The following is a 13,817-nucleotide window of genomic DNA, read 5'->3' as shown; positions in this document are numbered from 1 at the left end:
CTGAATTCTTCAAAATACTGGAGCAACTTTGTATTCAGCTAAACATCCCAAGAAGGAACTATCAGGGAAAGGAAAAAAGGGACTCCAGCTTCAGCACTGCCCAGGTCTCCTTCTTCCCCATTCCCTTCATTGGCCAGACAAGTACCTTATGAGCTTCAATGGGTCTGGAGGACATTGGACCTCCCATCTTTCCATTGGTATCCTAGCTGTTTGGATTAGCTTACATAAGTAGCTACATTAGGAACAAAGGACAGATGAACTATGCTTAGGGGAAAATTCTTGAACGTAGCAAAAACGGAAGAAAAGAATTCCCAGTAACCAGGAGCTGTGAGGTATCCCTTTACTACAAGTGATCTCAAAATTTGAGCCCCTGGAGTCTATATGTACTTGTGGGAATGTGTTACAGATTTTTTGGGAAGGGGATATTTTGTACCAACTATTATTATGTATCATTTTTTCTACTGTATTACCCCTTTCTACAAGCTATTTAAGGCTAGTTGATTAAATAACTCTTGACTGATAATCTTGAGGGAAAGCATATTGGTAGGAGCTTTAATTGACAGCATTAACCAATCACCTCAACTCCTCAAGGATACCCCTGGAACCACGAGGAAGAAATGTATCCTGCTCTGGGACCCAAAACATCCATTAGAGTTAAGAATCCTTGGGAGTAATATGGACTGCAAACAAAGTCTTTAAGTTCCCACCCAGCTCTATGATTTATGAAATCAATCTGTTCTTATGTGTAGATTGTTACAAAGCCCAACTAAACTATTTTAGGACATATTTCTATCCACTATAAGTTACCAAAATTAAGATGATTTTAGCCAATATCAGGCATCTATTTGACTTATTTATTCATGACAAAGGTTTTCTAAAGAGGCAAGGAGGGACAAGAAGATCTAGCAGTGAAATTGTATTATTTGGAATGGTGCCTTTAGAGTTAAGAAGTTCTCAGCACACTTTAAGGGAAATTTGATGCAGGTCCCAAAAAACCTTTTCAGTTAAATAAATTTATTATTGTCATTAATTGAAGTCTTTAATTATTCCAAAATTTATGCAACTTTTGACATATTATCTCTATTTGTGTTATGACCTCCTTAATTCTTCCTACAAACTTTATCTCAGTCAGCATATTCCTCATATTTCCCTAAATAAGCAAATGAAATGGCCAAAGAGTGACCAAAGAGTCTGTATAATAACAGAGGGGTCAAGCTATGGGCATAGAGCTTATGGGAATTACCATGGGCACATGCATTCATTAAATAGCTGAGACCCTCAAGCAGAAGGAAAAATATGAAAAAGAAACCCACTTCCGCCATATGATTTTCACTGACCACTTAACACTACACACATATAAGTATATGTACTCATTGAGCTCTGAACAAACAGTACTTACCAACTGTATTAGCCATCTGTATCACTGATAGCCTAAGTATGAGAAAATGAGATGAATTCTAAAAGCCAAACATGCTAATTACTGCCTTCCTTGCTTTTCCTATGCTTATACTTTGTTTCTTTGATTAAACTCCAAGTTCCTTAAGGACAAGGATCCTATTCTACATTTCTTTGTATGCCTCCCAGCTCCTAGTATTGTGACCTCTACATAGAGTGAATAAATATTTGTTATTATTGGTGGTGGTGCTGATTATGACAGCATTGCAGAAAGAAGAGTCAAGCCAGTATCAAGTTGTAATCAGAAATTAAACAAAAATTCCTAATAAAACTAAAAAGGAATACCACTTGGAGCTCACTGTCTATGTTTTGTATTTTATCACACTTCAAAATACCTAGGGGATCAACTGTTGATGTGGAAAGAAAGAAGCATACAAGGACCATTTTTATATTTATTGAGTAATGAAAGTTTAATAATGGATTACAATAAAGTTGCTTAGCATTCTTCCTGTTTTGAAGAGATGATTACTTCAAAGTCCACTTACATTAAAAAAACCAAAAAACATAACAAAGAATCTCCCTTTACCAAATGGTACTTAATGTTAATGGGACAATACTGTTGAAAAGAAAACAAATGTCAACCTTCTGGCAAACATGTGGATGGCTATATCATTGTATAGAAGTGGCAAGTCAAATTAGGCAAAATGCTCATAATGCCCTATGAAAAGACATAACACATTGCCTTGTATCTATTTTGTTTGTGTTTAATATAGCTACATCTCTATTTATCATCTATCTATCTATCTACCTATCTAGGTGTGTATATATATATATATATATACATATAATATATATATATATACATATATATATATATATATATATATATATATATACACACACACACACAACATATACATAATATATTGTTTCCCCATTTAGAATGTAAGCTCTATGAGGGCAAAGACTGTTTCCCTTTTGTCTTTGAATATCCAATATATAGCATAATGCCTGGCAAACAGTAGGTACTCTAAGAATGCTTGATAGATTGATTGAGAGGAAGGTCACAGAATTCCACCCAAACTAAGAGTTAGAAGGGACTTCAAGGGCGATCTATTCCAACCCATAATTAAACAGGAACTTCCTCTATGACAGGGATCAGGATAAAGCAGCATCTAAACTGCTCTTCAGAGCTTATGCGTATTCATTTGTGTATGTGTGTGTACATGCACACACATGTAAATATACATGTACATACATACAAGCACAGATAATCCCCACTCAGCTTTAGAGAAAAGCAACATACAGAATTAATATCTCCTACTACCTTTTTATTTCCACATGTCACTGTTTCTTTTATTAAATCAGAGTTTCCTCATGTGGAAGAAATCACTGGTGTGCTCAATATTAGAAAGACTCAATTTCATAACCTACCTTTACTTGCCATCCCTTTTTACTGCTTTTAATGTTCAAGACTGTTCTTAGCAGTAACTTACAAATCCTGGGCTGCCCATGGCCTGTGGCTTGTTCTTACACTACCAAGAAGTCTATTTGAAGCTTGGGGGTGAACCAGAACCTTGTCTCAGAAGCAGGGTTTCTTTGGTGCTGACACCCCAAAGATGTTCTCTTGCCTTTTAATTCCTTTGAATTTTCTTCTCTCTATATAGTTTCTCTTCAGATTTCTGACTTCTTACCTTCCCTTGCCTTTCAATGGTTCTTCAATCCTTATCTGCCTGTCTGGTTTCTAATATATTTTATACTTTATGTATTCCTTGATTTTATTTCCTTACATGATTTTGACTCTTTATGTATATATTTTATATTTTTTTTATATTTTGCTTCCTTGAAAATATGTTTCACATGACTGTACATGTATAATCTATATCAGATTGCTTACTGTCTTAGGGAGGAGGGAGGGAAAAGAGAGAGGGAGAAAAAATTTGGAACTCAATATCTTACAAAAATGAATTTTGAAAACTATTTTTGTGTGTAATCGGAAAAAAATAAAATACTATTAAGTGCAAAATAAGTCAAAAATAAAAAAATTAGTTCATGGATACCACAAAAAAGAAAATTGCTTCCTTGCTCTCCGAAGATGCTTACCTGGCCTTTGACTCTGGGCTGTCTTTTTTTTTTTTTTTTGGTTAGGCAATGGGGTTAAGGGATTTGCCCAGGGTCACAAAGCTAGTAAGTGTTATGTGTCTGATACTGGATTCGAACTCAGGTCCTCCTGAATCCAGGGCCAGTGCTCTATCCACTGTGCTACCTAGCTGCCCCATGGGCTGTGTCTTTACCAATATTTTCTGAGCACTTCCTCAGATCCAATCTAGCCTGTCCACTATTGTTGGTTCCTTATCTACCCACAGATATTCCAAGCCTCAGAACAAAAAAACAAACAAAGCTCACTTAAATCTAAGGAAGTCCCCACAATGGCTATATGATGATCTGTGCCTCAGAAAAATTGTTTAGTGGTTCATACTTCTCTTTTTATTGTCCCCACCAAATCCTCCAGCTGGTATTCTCATAGTCTTTACTCCTTACTATCAAAAAACATGCTTTAAGTGGATATTTAGAAAGGAAGTAATAGGTTATTTCACACTAATTTATTAATTATAATGTCTCCCAGAGTCATTTATATTTTAATTCCTTAATCCAAGGGAATAAATAGCTAATGGTGTTTTTTTCAGGCACCAAGACAAAATGATGAGAGTAATAACTTTGGTCAACAGAAACTTCCCAGGGTCCTTCAAATTGTTCTATTTATCTTTATTAACAATTATTTCATTATAAATACACATTAATTATTTAATTAATAATGTGGGGAATACCAAGGAATATAATGCAGTCTCTGCCCACAAGCAGCTTTCAGTCTATTATACAGGATAAAACATGAAGAGATCAACAATAATCCAAGCTGTACCTCAGCAGTGCTGAATGAGGAATACATACATACATACATACATACATACATACATACATACATACATACACAATATGTTTGTGTGTGTGTATGTGTACTATAGGATTCCAAATGAAGAATCAAATTTTCCAACTGAGATGGACTTGAAAGGCTTTATGGAACTGGAATTTAAAGAATGGATAAGAGATTTAAAAGAAGGGAAGAGGCTATTTTGGGAGTTACGGTGGGGTAAAGCTTTTGGAGTATAAGTTAATTCATTTTACACAATGTCTATATTCCTAGAAAGCTATGCATAAATTGATTTTTTTTTTGGTAAATTGAATCCTATTTTAAATGCCAAAGGGGATGTAACTATTTAAGGAAAGCCTACAAGCAATTCCCTTTCTAAAGTGAATAATCAATCATTCCTTTACTGAGTAAACTGATAGTTTCCTACATTGAATTTTCTTAAACTGAGTTTCATGGGTATTGGTTCCATGATGGAGTCACCCAGAAACCGAAGCTATAAATTAATGGCCCCCTCTTTATAGTCTCCTTCCACTTGGCCTATTGCTATGAAAAGCTGGATTAGGCTGGGCTAGATTCTACCTGAAGACACTTAATGTCCTGGATTTTTGAAAATTTTCAGCTTCCTCATAATTCATAATGTTATAGAAACAGCCAGGCAAAGGAAATCTTAGGAACATATTTAGCAGAGAAGAACAAAATATACCACCATTTAGAAGACATATTTTTCACTTCATGAAAACTAATAAAACACAACAAAATAAAAAAAAAAACAATGACCTCTCCCTTACTTCTATACAAGCAGAACCAAGTGATCTGCCTTGTACTATGTCCATTAATTTTCATATAAATTCTAACTCTCCTTGGTCTGAGGAATTCAAAGAGAGGAGTAACTCATTATCTCTGTGGATCCATTTCCCATATGTGGAATCCAATGCTATAGTAAACAAGATATCAAAAAGGAATAGAGTTCTCAAAAATAATGCTGTGGAGGAAGTACCCCAGGGATGCTGATTCTGAAAAATAAAGAAGGGAGATCCTCCAATTCACACTGTTAGACATAAGCTCAGCTAGTAGAGTTTAAGGCAAGGTTATGGTACTGACTACCTCTTTTTAATGATCTGACCAAGCCAGGCTAGTCCCCCAGCCCCTTCCTTCTGCTTGTAGACCAATAGAAATCACAGCATCCCCCACTCAAGCTTTTCTACTCTTCCAGAGCACACAAAGACAATAAGCTTCCCCAGAACCTAGCCTGGTAGCCTAGAACATTTGAGAGTGGAGCTGGGAATGAAATGAATAATTCCCTGTTTGCCTGAGACTAACCCAGAGGTGGGGAACCTGCAGCCTTGAAGCCACATGTGGCCTTCTAGGTCCTTAGGTATGGGCTTTTGACTGAGTCTAAGTTTAGAGAACAAATCCTTTCAAGAGGATTTGTTCTGTGAAGTTTGGATTCAATCAGAAAGCCACAGTTGAGGTCCTAGAGGGCACATTTCACTTGGGTTAAATAATTTTAATTAATTATTAATTAATAATAATATCAATTAATTAAAAAGTGTGTCTATTATTACATAGTTAATGGCAGATAATAGCTTCAAACTCAGGTCTTCTGACTTCTAAGAATCAGTGCATTCTGTTAGAAAGAGCTCTTGAATACAGTTAGGATACCTGTGTTCTGTTCTTGAATCTACATTACCTTGCTATATGACCTTGGACAAGCCACTTATCTCCTCTTACCCTCTGTCTGCAAAACAAGGAATTTGGGCCTAAAAAAAATCTATAAGGTCCTATTTTGGTGAACAGATTAAAAACAATTTCCAATGTTCTCTCTGGTACATGATAGTACTACACTGTCTCTCTACTTGACTAACTTTTGGTTAGCCCTGTTTCATATATATATATATATATATATATATATATATATATATATACATACATATATATACACATATATGTAATACATATATATATACATATATTACTATTCATGTTATACATGAAAGTAATGAAATTGCATTTTTGTTAAAAAATATTTGATACCTCAGGAAAGTAATTAATTCAAACTCATGACCCCCATCATGATCTCAGAATGGGGAGATTTCATTATGCATTAAAAATTCTCTAAGCTGTTGCTGCATCAGCAACATGTCTAAAGGTACAGTAAGTAATTTGGGGGTGACTTCTGTCCCCAAAATGATGAGTCAGAGCAGGCATTTTATCTAGTATAAGATACTTGCTCAGTTGACCATGGCTGTTCTGCTTCAAGATTTGTTTTCAGAGCACTCTGTGTGAAAATTGCTTGTAATTTTGTGGCTGGCACTGCTGACTGGCATACAGTAAAGATCAGCCATTTGGGGTCACAAGAAACTTTCAGAGGTAATCAGATTAGAATGATTTTTCTGCTTTTCAGTTTAAACCTAAATCTCAAAGAGGGCAGCTCAATAGCAAATCCTCTGATCTTACAAGCCCTTAAAGTTTGGTGGTTAGGAGCTATGAAAGACTAGGAAGTGAATTGTTTACGCACACAATGCTAGGGAGGGTCTGTTACTTTGGACTAGAACTGTGGAAAGGAAAGGATGGAAAAAAAAACCATGTTTCAGGAAGACTACAGCATCTTGGCTCAAATTTCTTAGCTGCTTAAATCAAATAGAGGATCCTCCCCCTCATCTACTGCCTCTCTGCATTTCCCTTTTCCTCCTTCCTTTGAAAGAACAACATTTCATGACTAATGTGGAAATATGTTTTGCATGATTGCACATGTATAATCTATACAAATTGCTTGTCTTCTGAAGGAGGGGGGATGAGAAGGGAGGAGAGAATTTAAAACTCAAAATTTAAAAAAATTGTTAAAATTCTTTTTACATGAAATTGGAAGAAATAAAATTTTTTTTTCTTTTTTTTCAGTTGTTTTTCCAGTGAGATATTTCACATTGTTTTCTAATTTGTCATTCCTTTGGATTTGTTTTATAGTGTCTTGATTTCTCATAAAGTCTCCAGCTTCCAATTGCTGTATTCTAATTTTTAAGGAAGTATTTTCTTCAGTAATCTTTTGGACTTCCTTTTCCATTTGGCCAATTTTGCTTTTTAGGGCATTCTTTCCTCATTGGCTTTTTGGACCTCTTTTGCCATTTGGGTTAGGCTATTTTTTAAGGTGTTATTTTCTTCAGTATTTTTTTGGGTTTCCTTTAGCAAGCTGTTGACTTGTTTTTCATGATTTTCTTGCATCACTTTCATTTCTCTTCCCAGTTTTTCCTCTACTTCTCTTACTTGCTTCTCAAAATCCCTTTTGAGCTCTTCAGAGGCCTGGAACTGATTCATATTTTTCTTGGAGGCTTTGGATGTAGGAGCTTTGACTTTGTTGTCTTCTTCTGGTTGTATATTTTGATCTTCTTTGTCACCAAAGTAAGATAACATAGTCTGACTCTTTTTGTGAGGTTTGCTCATGATCCCAGCCAATTACTTGAGTATTAAACTCTTTGTTAAGGTCAGAGTCTGCTTCCAGTGTGGAGAATGTACTGTCCCAAGCTTCGGGGGTTTGTACAGCTGTTTTCAGAGATACTTCTAGGGACCTGTAAATTTTCGGTTCTTCCAAGGTGGTATGATAAGGGTCAGGGTGTTTACTCTTTTCCTGGCCTGTGCGCTCTAGTCTATGAGTGATGGACCACAAGCAGTCTTTTCTGTCCTGGAATTGTGAGAAGGGTTTTCTCTGCACCACCGTGTCAGCACTCCTCCTCATCCCAGGACTGCCACCCAGAACTGTGACCCAGATCCAACCACAGGCAAAGCAAGAGATTTCTGCTTCAGCACTGGCAAAGAGATCCTTGCAATCCACCTCTGATCAGCCACACCATTCCCCCTGAGTCTGTGGGCCAGAAGCTCAGGAGGCAGCCACTTTCCTGGGGCCAATTTCCTTGGGAAATGGAGCTGAGACCCCACGTTCCTCTCTCACCACCTCAGAAACAGACTTTTCCCACTGAACTTTTAGGTTATCTTTGGCATGCATGAGTTGAGAAGTCTGGAAACTGCCACAGCTGCCTGTGATTCAGTCCTCTGAGGTCTGCTCCAGGTTCGCTGTGGCCTGCACACCCACTCCGCACTGTGTGCCTCTCCCCACCCAGCATGATATACCTTTCTGATCAACCATCCAGGTTGTCTTGGGCTGGAAATTTGTTTCACTCTGTCTTTTTGTGGGTTCTGCTGCTTTAGAATTTGTTTAGAGCCATTTTTTTCCATGTATTTGGAGGGGTTTGGGAGAGAGCTCAAGCAAGTCACTCCTTTCACTCTGCCATCTTGGCTCTGCCCAAAAAATATTTTTTTTTAAAAGAAAATGAACCCATGTTTGGAGGAAACAAAGAATAACCAATACATACCATATATTTTGTTCTATTTTTATAAACAAACATAAATGGAGAACCTGCTTAATGATGTTAACTATTTTTTTCTTGCATACAAACAAGGTGACTGTCTAGACTTTAATTTGATTACGCTTGATCTCTACATTATAGGAACTAAATAAACAGATAAGCTGTATGCTTGGGGGGGGGATAACTATGATTCCATAATTTGTATTTAGCAGCATATTTTCTTCTACACTAAAGCTCCATGCTAATGCCTCACTGAAGTGTGGAGGTGCCTCTGGGTTCTCAAAGGCTAGACTGGTGGAGGATAAGTTCTGGCACAGTCTACCAAGACAGAAAGGTTTCCAGTAGAGGTCCAGGGGATGAGACTAACTAAATACAAAGAGATCCCTTCTTGGTACTTAGTATTACTGTGTGTATCTTAAAAAAAAACCACAAATAAAAGCAGAAATACTCCTAAAATACCTTTGATGGGGCCTCACTGCCCCATAGAGTAAAGGCCAACTTTCTCAGATTGGTATTTAAGACCCTTCCACAATGTCACCCTAATCTATCTTTCAAGTTTTGCCACCCACTATTCTTCTATGTGAACTCTCTATTTCAGCCAAACTGGAATTCTCCCTTTACTTCAAGCAAACTTTCAGCCTTTCTTCCCCCATGCTTTCTCTCAGGCTAGTACTTCTTCCTGGAAATTATATCTTCCTTCGCTCACATTACTTATATTCCATCTATTCTATCAGGCCTCCTCTGACTACTCCACTTAAAGTTATTTATATCATTGTTTCACTCATGACACAAAGAACTGTCTAAGAAATAAAGATAACTATTTTCCCTACCCCCTATCTCTGACAAATTAAAAAAAATCTTTCCTACCATTAATATCCCTTTTGTTGTTGAGCCATTTTTTGGTCATGTCCTACTCATCTCTACCCCATTATTTGTTTGTTTTTTGTTTGTTTGTTTGTTTGTTTTTTGTTTTTGGTTTTTTTTTTTTTTTGGCAAAGATACTAGAGTGGTTTGCCATTTCCTTCTCCAGCTTGTTTTGCAAATTGAGAAACTAAGACAAACAGGGTTAAGTGACTAGCCCAGGGTCACACAGTTAGTAAGTGTCTGAGAAGAGTGTTCCTGACTTCAGGCCCAGCACTCTATCCATTGCACCATCTAACTGCCCCTAATATCCCTTATCAATGGTAGAAAACTCATGGCCTCAAAGCCACACGTGGCCCTCTAGGTCCTCAAGTGCCCTTAATAAAAGGATTTTTTCTGTGAAGTTTAGATTCAGTCAAAGGACCATACTTGCAGACCCAGAGGGCCACATGTGGCCTTGAGGGCTCAGGTTCCCCACCTCTGCCTTAGATCATAGGATTCAGAGCTGGAACCAACCTTAAAGACTGCCTAATTCAATGGCCTCATTTTACACAGAAGGACACTGAGGCCAAAGAAGTTAAGCAATTTGTCTAAAACCAGACAAATAGTAAGTAGAAAGACCAGGGTTTCAATGAAGGTGTTCTGATTTCAAATGTACAGATCTTTACCTTTTTTTAATGACCTTCTGAAAACAGTTCTACCAAAGTACTCTGTCACTGAGTTAAGATATTTGTTACCTAGGAAGGATAGCCTATCAGCCAGATAACTCATGATCAAAATGGATTGGTTTACCTGATAAATCCAATGTTATTAACTAGAGAGTGAGATACTTGGATAAGAGAAAAGAGGACTAATGCATTTTTTGCAGAGATGAAGAAGAGGTGAGTCTAGAAATTAAGGAAATGATCATAGTGGGGTGAGGGTGCCTGCTAATATCAGTGAGACCACATTCCTATCCTTCCTCCACTCCATCTACAATTTTTTATGGTAATAAGCAGACAAAATACTGCCCTTCCTGGCACCCTGACAATGCCCCCTAAATTCTGGAGACTCTGGAGAACACCCTTTAAAAAACACTGTAGACAGGACTGGATGAAACTATGAATCCCAGTAGCCTTCATTTAAATGCACTCCTTATCTCTCCTTTCTAAGGGGGAAATAATAGACTACCTTTATGGTGAAAATAGCTGTTAGAATGCCAACACCAACTCAAATCTGTCCATGTAGTATAAATTATAACTGCAGTATATAAGACATTGTAGTGGAGAATCAGTAATTGATTTTGTATATAATTTGAAGGGAGAAGAATATTATTGCACTTTTGTTTCTGTTACGGCTATTATCCCTATGAGAGCTCATTTCTACCTCTTAACAAGAATTTGCTTGGACCAATGAATAAGTTGAAAACCTTTCTGCTCAGTTTCAACTTACTTAATATTAACACAAACTGTGCAGCAGTTAGCAAAAGTGTCATTTAGCCAACGTAGCTAGCTAACTCCTCTAGAGAAGTAACTTTTCAAGGTACCTTATTTGTAGAAAGATGGTGTTATTGACTTTCTATGAGGAAAGGAGGAATTTGTAGTGAGATTAATCAGTCCAAATATATCAGTCCTCCTGGAGAAAAAAAAACCTGCTTGAGCTCTGTGTCGTCCCTCTTTAGTCATAGGAATGAGAAGCTCTTTTGTCATGGAATGCAGGATGGAGATGCCTTAGTCTTATCTGAAGCATAAGGTTTTTCTCTGTGCCTCTCAATGTTTGTTTACTATGTTGTTCTTGCTTTACTGTTGTTTTACGATGTGAATGTCTGTGTCCCAAAGCCATTAGTTTTAGAATGTCAGGTGTCATATTTTCCCCCAAAGTCTTATTTCAGCACAGGAAAGACCAGAGCCCATTTATCCCCCTATGTGGCATCCAGCAAATTTTATTGTATATTCATAGCAGAACTATTGGGCCCAAGTAGAACACTCACAGATATTTTCTTGAGAATTCAGCAATTTCTTCCCCATGTTTCCAATATTTAGCTTAATGAACGTTGAATGGGTTTCTGGTTCAGATTGCAATACACACAACTCAAAACACATTGATGGCAAAGAGGGAAATTAATTTCATGTGGATAGTACATTTTTTATTTATAAGCTTATGCTAACTTCTCTAAGAAAAGTCAGCTAACTCATCAGATCAAGGAACCATGGGATTTAGAGTTGTAAATGACTTCAGAAATTATCTAGTTCACTCCTTTCATTTTGGAAACTGAGTCTCAGAGAGGATAAGTGACGTGCCTAAGGTCATACAGGTCATAAGTAGTAGAGGATTTTTGTCAGAATTCTTCATTCTTCTTTAATTTACTTCCTAGGTCAATTTCTGGATTCCAACAAGTCATTCTCCTCTTTTGTACCTCAGTTTATTTATATGAAATGTGGTCATAATACAACATTCTCTAAGAAATGTGAACATTATTTATTCAAAAAAACCCCAAATGCTCAGCCAAATTTCCCAATACATTCATTACAGGCTTCCCTGCACATTGTTATGAGCAATTTGGGAAAAGGATATGGCATTTTTTAAAAACTGATAAACATTTTTTTTCTTTCCTTCCCACTCCACACCTTCAACTGAACAAAAAGAAAAAAAGAAAAAGAAAACCTTCATGACAATTATGAAATCAAATGAAGTAAAAAACCTTCATTGGCCAAGGCCAAAATATGTAAAGTCTAATATTTAAATAAACTTATGACTTATAAAACAAGAAAATAGAGTTGATGAGGAAATAGTGTAGGGAACTCTTTCCAGTAATGTTTTCCCTGCTTCTTACAACCTATTCAAATTCCACCATGCTAAAGTATCTTTGCTTCAATTAGGAAATCAAAGTGAATTGGATCAAATTGAATTGAATACTAGAGTCTGAATCAGAGGATCTGTTTGACTTGAGCAAGTCTCTTAGCCCCTCTGAACTTCTGTTTCCTCATGTGCAGTATGAGAAAACTGCACTAGATGGCCTCCGAACCCTTACTGATCTAAATCTATGGTTCTAAGTCTCTCTGGCTATGAGTTTGGATAGGAAGAAAACAAAGAGCATGGGGCACTAGATATTTAAAGGATGTGCCACTGAGGGTGTACAAAGATGCAAGGAGATTGGGCATTGTGGGGTGTCCCTATAGTCTCTGCTACAGGGGGGCCTGAGGCTGGTGGAACACGAGGTCAGGGTTGTGCTACAATAGGACTAAAGCCAATTGTTTGTCCATACTAAGTATGACTCCAATGTGATGAGCTCCCAGGAGTGGGGGAAGCAAAGGCTGCCTAAGGATTTGTAAACTGGCCCAGGTTGGAAACAAAACAGGTTAAAAGTTCTATGTAGCTCAGTATTGGAAATGGGCATATTGGTGATTGCTACTCTTTCAGCCTGGGAGAAAGAAATCTAACCCCCAAAAAAAGGAAATTAAAAAAAGTGAAGAAATGAAAAGATGGAAGAGAAAACTAGTTTTGTTAACTTTTACAATTTGCAATGGATTAGCTTTAAATATACTTCTTGAAGGCACAAACAGGGACTGGATTGGGAAATCTCTTAAGTTTCTTTAGCGTAGGTTCTACAACACCTTTCTAAGGATGATTTCTCTATATTTGGAGATTCTTAACCATAACTAGCTCTACATTCAAATTCCTCAACTATTTTATTAACAAACAGTGAACTCTCTACCTCATCATAGAAGATATAATATTACTAAACAGGTTGGAAGAAGAACACAACTAGAAATAAGGAGACTTGGGTCATAGATTCACTTCTATTGTTATCTAGTTGTATGACCTTGAGCACGTCACTAAAGCCTAACTTTTTCATTTGTAAAATGGAGATAACATCTTTCCCAAATCCATTTCAATATTGTTGTGAGAATCAAAGGGGATACTATAGGGGAAAACAGTTTAAATATTCTAAAAGTATTTTGCAGATTTAAGAGCTTACACTATTTTGTATCTCATGGTGTTAATACACTGAGAGTAATACAATAGCTCCAGGCATGGACAGAAATGACACTTTATTATCCAATATAGAATTAAAAGTTGCCAATTCATCTTTAAAATTATAGTTTGTTCCTTCCATGCAGTCACCCCTTTCCCCCTGACCCCAGTAAGCACTGGAGCTCTTTAATATTTCCCATAATTAGAGGTACTCTTTATTTTTACAAATATTTCATTGAGCACAGTTAAAATCCCAAGCCATCAATGGCCATTCCTTTAGTCAGGCTCTGGGGTAGACTGCTAATAGCTGTTCTTTAGAG

The sequence above is a fragment of the Phascolarctos cinereus genome, unplaced genomic scaffold (genome assembly GCF_003287225.1).
Source record: "Phascolarctos cinereus isolate Bilbo 61053 unplaced genomic scaffold, phaCin_HiC Scaffold_726;HRSCAF=1367, whole genome shotgun sequence".
Lineage (NCBI taxonomy): Eukaryota > Metazoa > Chordata > Mammalia > Diprotodontia > Phascolarctidae > Phascolarctos > Phascolarctos cinereus.
This window is presented reverse-complemented; position numbering follows the sequence as displayed.